The following is a 7,700-nucleotide window of genomic DNA, read 5'->3' as shown; positions in this document are numbered from 1 at the left end:
ATTTAGTTATTGATTTATCGCGGTTTTCGTAGTTTTTAACAGTACCGTTATATGGGGTTGTTGCAGCTTAAGTGGTTTAGGAGATATGTACATTAAACGATATACGATTTGTGGACGTGGCAGTGGTCCGATTACGCTCATCACGAATACGATTTTTGTTTGTACTAAGGAACCCATACACCAAGTTTCATCAAGAGTTCTAAATTTTTACTCAAGTTACAGCTTGCACGAACGGACGGACGTACAGATAGACAGCTAACCAGATTTCCTCTTTCTAGTCATCCTGATCAATTATATACATATAACCTTATATCTATCTCGTTTAGTTTTAGGAGATATTTACAGCCGTTAAAAAATTAGAAAGTTCCTCGAAAATAGGAAAAGTGTTTTGTTAACGATTATGGGCAGTATCCGGTGTAAGTTCTAGAAATCTCTCAACTATTTCATTATTATCACGTGCATATCTTACAATTGTCAGCCTCAGAATCCATCATTCCGTAAAAATTTTTTGTCAGATTGCAGTTCTGAACGTTGTAGCAATTTATTTTGAATTATTAATATCTCCACTGCTGACATATACATCATACAAGTAAATACTCCAATAAAATTACTGATTTTTCGATCTAAATAGTGTTAAGTTTTTTTGACTATATGTTGGTTATATAAAATTTTCTAAACTGTAGATTCAATAAAATATTGGTGTTTTTCTTCGGCTAAAAAATTGTAATTGGCGGTAATCCATCACTGCATATGATATGATGAGTTTGTAACACCCAGGAGGAATGATTGGATATAAAGGAGTTGTACTCATACCATATATTGTATATAAAATATATCGAGAATGCTTTCAATTATTTGGTTTACATCCTCTTACTTTCTCAAATATAGTAAACTTAAATATTATCAATGTTCTTTACGTAAGTATACGTAGCAGGCAAGTTTTTAAGCGCATTTCATAACTTCGTGATGTGTGATATATACTCGTACGAGTGTATGGTATGCGTGTAAAATTCGATGTATTCGTACCTTTGTGTGAAAAAGGAAAATATTTTCTCTGAAACTTAAATTTTGCTCGCTACGAAGATTTCTTTTGGCTGATCTTTCTTGTAGTTTGCGTCTACGAGCACATTTTTATTGATATACGAAACAATGCGGCGCGTGGTCGCTATTTTCGTCGACATCGTCCTTCAACGTTTGTCGCCAGGTTTGCTTGCTGTAACTGAAGCTAAAGTACAGCTCAAGGCTGAGACTCACGCGCCACAGTGCTGATGTGTTTTAAATGTGCCGTGTCATAGGTTCTTATTCGTTTTGATTAGACTCGTGTGTACCACCAACGTGTCTGTACGATGTAGTCCTGCGTCGAATATTATGGTTGTGCATAAAAACATTAGAGGAGTAGCAGGAGGTTCAAATATACTAATCAGCACGAGGCGTACAGAGTTCTTTCAAATGTGAGCTCTAGTTAAGATGCCTTTAATACATATTTACTTACTTTTGTTTGACAAAATTCGTTGAAATTTTCGCGCAGTCTCGTCAGTTGGTACATGCAACAGAATCAAACGAAGGACATTTCATTTATCTGTTCATTAAAAAATCACCGGGAGCCGTTAGCCGACAAATGGATATATTGAGTTAGTAGCTGAAATTATTTGTCGCCTAAACACATTTATATATAAAGGTCTCCTTAAATAATATTTAGAGTAGAAATCTGAATGCTTCAAAGGACAAGGCCAAATAGTTGATACATTTAACTTCGTCGTTGCTACTAAAATCTTGTTAATTTGTTCAAACTCACGTGTCTGTTATTAATGGTTAATGTTTTCCTAAAGTGGTCATCATCACATCATTGAATGGAGATCAAATATTTTTTAAAATCTTTTCGTGTCAATACAGCAATCCATTTTTTGGTTATTTACTACAATACTTCAATTCAAAAGGGACCAGATAGATTATTTATCGATGACCACCAAGCCCAAGAACAATTGCATATGTAATTTCATATAAACGAATAATAAAGTTGTCAACTATTTAGATTTTAGTTGATTATTGTATTTATATCACTTAATTTAACCTGCGTAGTCATGTAAAGGAGGCTTAGCAGCGCTCCTAAGCTTATAGTATATGTATTTAATTTGCTCACTTAACGAATTTTCCACTTCGGTAGTTTGACTCTTAAACTCAAATTAAAAATGCCTGGAGAAGTAATCATGGGTACCGACAAGTACAACTAATTCCACCGGATATGAGCCGATGTATACCACACTGCTACTTCTTAAGTATTCTTCAATAGTGGCCTCCCAGTTGCTTTTAGCACCAAAGGATACTTTTAAAGCTTTCATCAAAACTTACTGTCATGGTGATATCGCCTCTAGGATAATTTAACTCCAATGACCCTCTGTTTCTGAGCACATATTATCCTTTTCTTTCCAAACCGTTGAGGACATGATTGGTCCTGTTGTCATTTCTATAATGATTTGGAGAGGAGTAAGATGCAAAATCACTTACCTATCTGATTATAGGTGCGTCAATGTGCCCTCTTCCCTGCTCGAAAAAAATTAGAATTGGAGGAATTACTATACAGCCTTTTTATATATAGGAATACGCATATGATTACTTTTTTAAACACAGTTCTGTACGCATGAGCGTTTAGAAGTATTTTAGTCCGATCTAAACATTTTTTTCTGGGATTGTAGCGATGCTTTGGATAATGATCAACACCAATTTCGTCACGATACCTTGACAAATAAAAAAGTTTTCCATACAAGGACTTCATTCCGATTGTTTTATGACAGCTATACACTATAGTTGCCCGATGTTGCTGGTTCTGACTTAAGTAGCTTCTTGGTGAGTTTCAGTCCGATATATCAAAGATGAGATGACTAGCTCCTTACGCTGATCATTTGTATATATACTTTATTGGGTCCCCCATGTTTTCTTTTGAATGGCGCAAACATCGTGTAAAACTTAATATACCCTGTTAAGGTTATAAAAGTATTGAGGAACGAACACGCATCTTTATATAACTTTTTTGTGAGAAAAGAAAACGTTTTTAGTGAAAGTGCTAATTGTCTATTGTACCGTTTAGCCTGTGGGATCTAATCTGTAATAAGAAGAAGAAATCCAATAATAAAATATTCGAAACTATAAGATCGATTTTAAAAATGTTGATTGAAACATGCTCATATACTATACATACAAGTAAATCACTAAGTAAATTTCCAACAAAATAGTTATTTAACAGTTGTAAGCATATTATAATTTGATTTTCAAACATAATCTGATTTTCAACCAAATTTCTCCCTAAAGTGAACGGTATTGTGTTATACTATCACTTTCACAGACTGAGTGCATTTCGGGTCGAATACTGAATACTTTGATATAAATAACTCTATATCCGTCTCAATTAATTTTAGGTTTTACAAAAACTGTTAGTTCAAATCCGAGCAACATTGGCGAAAGTATAAGAATAAGCTTTCTTTGATTTTACGGGTTTACTGGTAGGAAATAATATCAACTCCTTTTTTGTTAATGATATTTGATAATATGATAAATGAAATTTTTAGAGTATTTTAATGCGTACTTAAAATTTATGGTCGTCATCAAAAGGGGGTTTCTCTTCCGAGGCTGTCGTTTAGTTTTCATTGGTAGAGTTTTTTTCGTGGCGGGTCCCAAACCCAGCGCACAACCCTATGTAGAGAATGTTTCGCCTTCTCACTTTAGCTCGCCTTCGAACGGATGTTCTCCCAAGTGAATGGCGATCAGAGAACTTTCCTCACTTGCGTGAACTTCTACACATGACTCCATCGTCCAAGAAATGCGATGGACGGGACAAGGACAGAGACGAGTAGGTCCTTTTGGCATTTACTACAGTGGCAGGTTTGGTGTGGGATTCGTGGTGGGAGAGAGACTCCGCCGCCGAGTACTATCATTCACTCCGGTGAACGAATGTCTAGCCACAATCCGCATCAAAGCGAGGTTCTTCAACATATCGCTGATTTGCGCCCACGCCCCGACGGAAGAGAAGGACGATGTGTCCAAAGATGCCTTTTATGAGTGCTTGGAGCGCACTTATGAGAGCTGCCCCCGCCAAGATGTCAAAATCGTGCTTGGCGACTTTAACGCCAGGGTGGGCAAAGAAGGTATTTTTGGCGCTACGGTCGGTAAATTCAGCCTCCACGATGAAACATCCCCAAATGGGTTGAGGCTGATCGACTTCGCCGGGGCCCGAAATATGGTTATCCGTGGTACTAGATTCCAACACAAGAAGATTCATCAAGCTACCTGGCTGTCTCCGGATCGAAAAACTACCAACCAGATCGATCATGTTGTGATAGACGGAAGACACGTCTCCAGTGTTTTAGATGTGCGTGCGCTCCGAGGTCCTAACATCGACTCGGACCACTATCTTGTTGCAGCCAAGATTCGCACCCGCCTCTGTGCAGCAAAAAACGCACGACAACAAACACAAGGAAGGTTCGACGTCGACAAGCTGCAATCACAACAGACAGCCGAACGATTTTCTACTCGGCTTGCACTCCTGCTCTCTGAGAGCACGCGTCAACAACTCGGTTTAAAAACTCCTTACGTACAGCTGCAACCGAAACCATTGGTTTCAGGAAAATGCAAAAGAACAGCTGGAGTGCCGTGTCGCAGCGGAGAGAAAACAAACTGCCTATCTTGCATCGTTATGATCGACCACAACACGTGCGGGATGGGATAGATACCGAGAGTTGAAAAGGGAAGCGAGACGCCTTTGCAGACAGAAAAAGAAAGAGGCCGAAATGCGTGAGTACGAAAATTCTACGAAAAAATGCGGCGGCTTACAGAAGGTTTCAAGATCGGAGCATACTCTTGTAGAAACCCCAAAGGTGATCTAGTGACCGATGCCCAGAGCATACTTAAATTATGGAGGGAACACTTCTTCAGCCTGCTGAATGGCAGTGAACGCACAACGCCAGGAGAAGGCGAACCCGATTCCCCAATCGATGACAATGGAGCAGACGTTCCATTGCCCGACCGTGAAGAAGTCCGAATAGCAATTACCGCCGATGGATTGCCGGCCGAGCTATTCAAACACGGCGGCGAAGAACTGATAAGGAGAATGCATCAGCTTCTTTGTAAAATATGGTCGGACGAAAGCATGCCCAACGATTGGAATTTAAGTGTGCTCTGCCCAATCCATATAAAAGGAGACCCCTCAATCTACGCCAGCTACTGTGGGATAAGTCTCCTCAACATTGCATATAAGATTCTATCCTGCGTATTGTGTGAAAGATTAAAGCCCACCGTCAACAAACTGATTGGACCTTATCAGTGTGGCTTCAGACCTGGAAAATCAACTACCGACCAGATATTTACCATGCGCCTACTCTTGGAAAAGACCCGTGAAAGAAGAATCGACACACACCACCTCTTCGTCGATTTCAAAGCTGCTTTCGACAGCACGAAAAGGAGCTGCTTTTATGCCGCGATGTGTGAATTTGGTATCCCCGCAAAACTAATACGGCTGTGTAAGCTGACGTTGAGCAACACCAAAAGCTCCATCAGGATCGGGAAGGACCTCTCCAATGAATGACCAAACGATGTTTCAGACAAGGGACTCCTTATCGTGCGACTTCTTCAATCTGCTGCTGGAGAAAATAGTTCGAGTTGCAGAACTTAATCAAGCAGGTACAATCTTTTATAGGAGTGTACAGCTGCTGGCGTATGATATCAATATCATCGGCGTCAACACCCGTACCGTTAGTTCTGCTTTCTCAAGACTGGACAAGGAAGCAAAGCAAATGGGTCTGGTAGTGAACGATGGCAAGACGAAATATCTCCTGTCATTAAACGAACAGTCGTCGCACTCGCGACTTGGCTCTCACGTCACTGTTGATAGTCATAACTTTGAAGTTGTATATAGTTTCGTATATTTGGGAACCAGCATAAACACCACCAACAATGTCAGCCTGGAAATCCAACGCAGGATAACTCTTGCCAACAGGTGCTACTTCGGACTGAGTAGCCAATTGAAAAGTAAAGTCCTCTCTCGACGAACAAAAACCAAACTCTTTAAGTCGCTCATAATTCCCGTCCTGCTATATGGTGCTGAGGCTTGGACGATGACAGCAACCGATGAGTCGACGTTACGAGTTTTCGAGAGAAAGGTTCTGCGAAAGATTTATGTTTCTTTGCGCGTTGGCCACGGCGAATATCGCATTCGATAGAACGATGAGCTGTACGAGATATACGACGACATTGACATACATAGTTCAGCGAATTAAAAGACAGCGGCTATGCTGGCTAGGTCATGTTGTCCGGATGGACGAAAACACTCCAGCTTTGAAAGTATTCGACGCCGTACCCGCTGGGGGAAGCAGAGGAAGAGGAAGACCTCCACCCCGTTGGAAGGACCTCGCTTCGATTGGATTGTCCAATTGGCGCTACGTAGCGAAAAGAAGAAAAGACTGGCGTGCTGTTGTTAACTCGGCTATAATCGCGTAAGCGGTGTCTACACCAATTAAGAAAAAGATTTAAAATTTATTCCAGATATCATAGTTCTTGCTCTTTTGAGCCAATTGCCGTAAGCCCTCAAATCCGTATTTGTAGAACCCAGATGACAGAATATTATATCCATTACTTTAAGTTAAGAATAAATTGAGTACAATTGCACTGGAGCCTTCCCCATTTATGGTGATCCGTTGATGCCGCTTCCACATATTAATATCATATTTAGAAAAAAATGAAGTCGACAAGTAAGATATATCTGGGATGCGCCAACATTGACACACAAAAAATTATTTTAATTTCTGGTTCTAATTCGCTTACCTTTCGTTATTATAAGTAAATAATTTTGCATACATTCATCAAGTCGTCAGTTAAACGCTGGCTGCTGAAAGCTTGTTCCTGCTAATGTTGCCTGCTAATTATTCGAGCTTCGGAAAACATCCTGGCGTACGTCATGAATAACAGAATAAGCTCAGTCAAATACATAACCTATGTAGATGTACCATAAATGTCAATTTTGTGTACTGAACATTGAATAAAACTTTACACAGACTCTTTTAAAATACAAACTTACAACCGATCTTACAATGAGCTTGTTAAGAGCACAATTCCAACTATTTTTATTTATCTTACATTTCGGTACCTGCTGCTCTGATCGTTTGATGTGATTATGAATTATTTACAGATAACGATCAGTATTTGCTGTTTCAGTAAGCATCATTAACTCCCCGTGGCAAGGTATTAAAACGTATAAATTGGGTGTATAATGTGCACTATTGTATATTTGTTGATGTATTTTGGTTGTATTCAAAGTTAATAGAAATGTGTTTGTAATAAACTTCTACCGAATCTTCTACTACTGCTGATGTCTGATAGGTGATGAAAAATAAGCAAAAAAGTACTTGAAAATTTACGTCATGCTGCGTACGTCTGTATATAGAATGGGCGAAAATGGACAACAAGAATTAAAAGTAGAAAAATAAACAACGGATTGATTATTTACATATTAGTAGTGTGCTCATGTTAAGCGAAACAGCTCTTCGCGGCGAAGAAGTGGTGTACTAAAGAAATTCCAGAGTCCATATGTCTGCATAGCAAAGCAATGGAGCGATGAGTAGTGAGCAGAGGAAAAGGAGAGCAACTTTGGAAAGCAATATAGAAGTAACGTTAGCAAACTCTTCAACTTCTTTAAATAAACCAGCAAGCGCTGA

General features: G+C 39.3%; 1 long non-coding RNA gene across 1 annotated transcript; it reads right to left on the bottom strand.

Annotated features, from left to right (window-relative positions):
• Nucleotides 1-2,076: 2,076 nt before the first annotated feature.
• Nucleotides 2,077-7,348, bottom strand: LOC126757567 (uncharacterized). Its single transcript, XR_007666754.1, has 4 exons — nucleotides 7,123-7,348; nucleotides 6,811-6,978; nucleotides 2,615-3,100; nucleotides 2,077-2,541 (listed from the first exon to the last, which is right to left on the bottom strand). It is a non-coding gene; the product is annotated as an uncharacterized LOC126757567 (long non-coding RNA).
• Between the last annotated feature and the right edge of the window lie 352 nt (nucleotides 7,349-7,700).

This window comes from Bactrocera neohumeralis, chromosome 2 (assembly GCF_024586455.1).
Source record: "Bactrocera neohumeralis isolate Rockhampton chromosome 2, APGP_CSIRO_Bneo_wtdbg2-racon-allhic-juicebox.fasta_v2, whole genome shotgun sequence".
Lineage (NCBI taxonomy): Eukaryota > Metazoa > Arthropoda > Insecta > Diptera > Tephritidae > Bactrocera > Bactrocera neohumeralis.
This window is presented reverse-complemented; position numbering and strand designations above follow the sequence as displayed.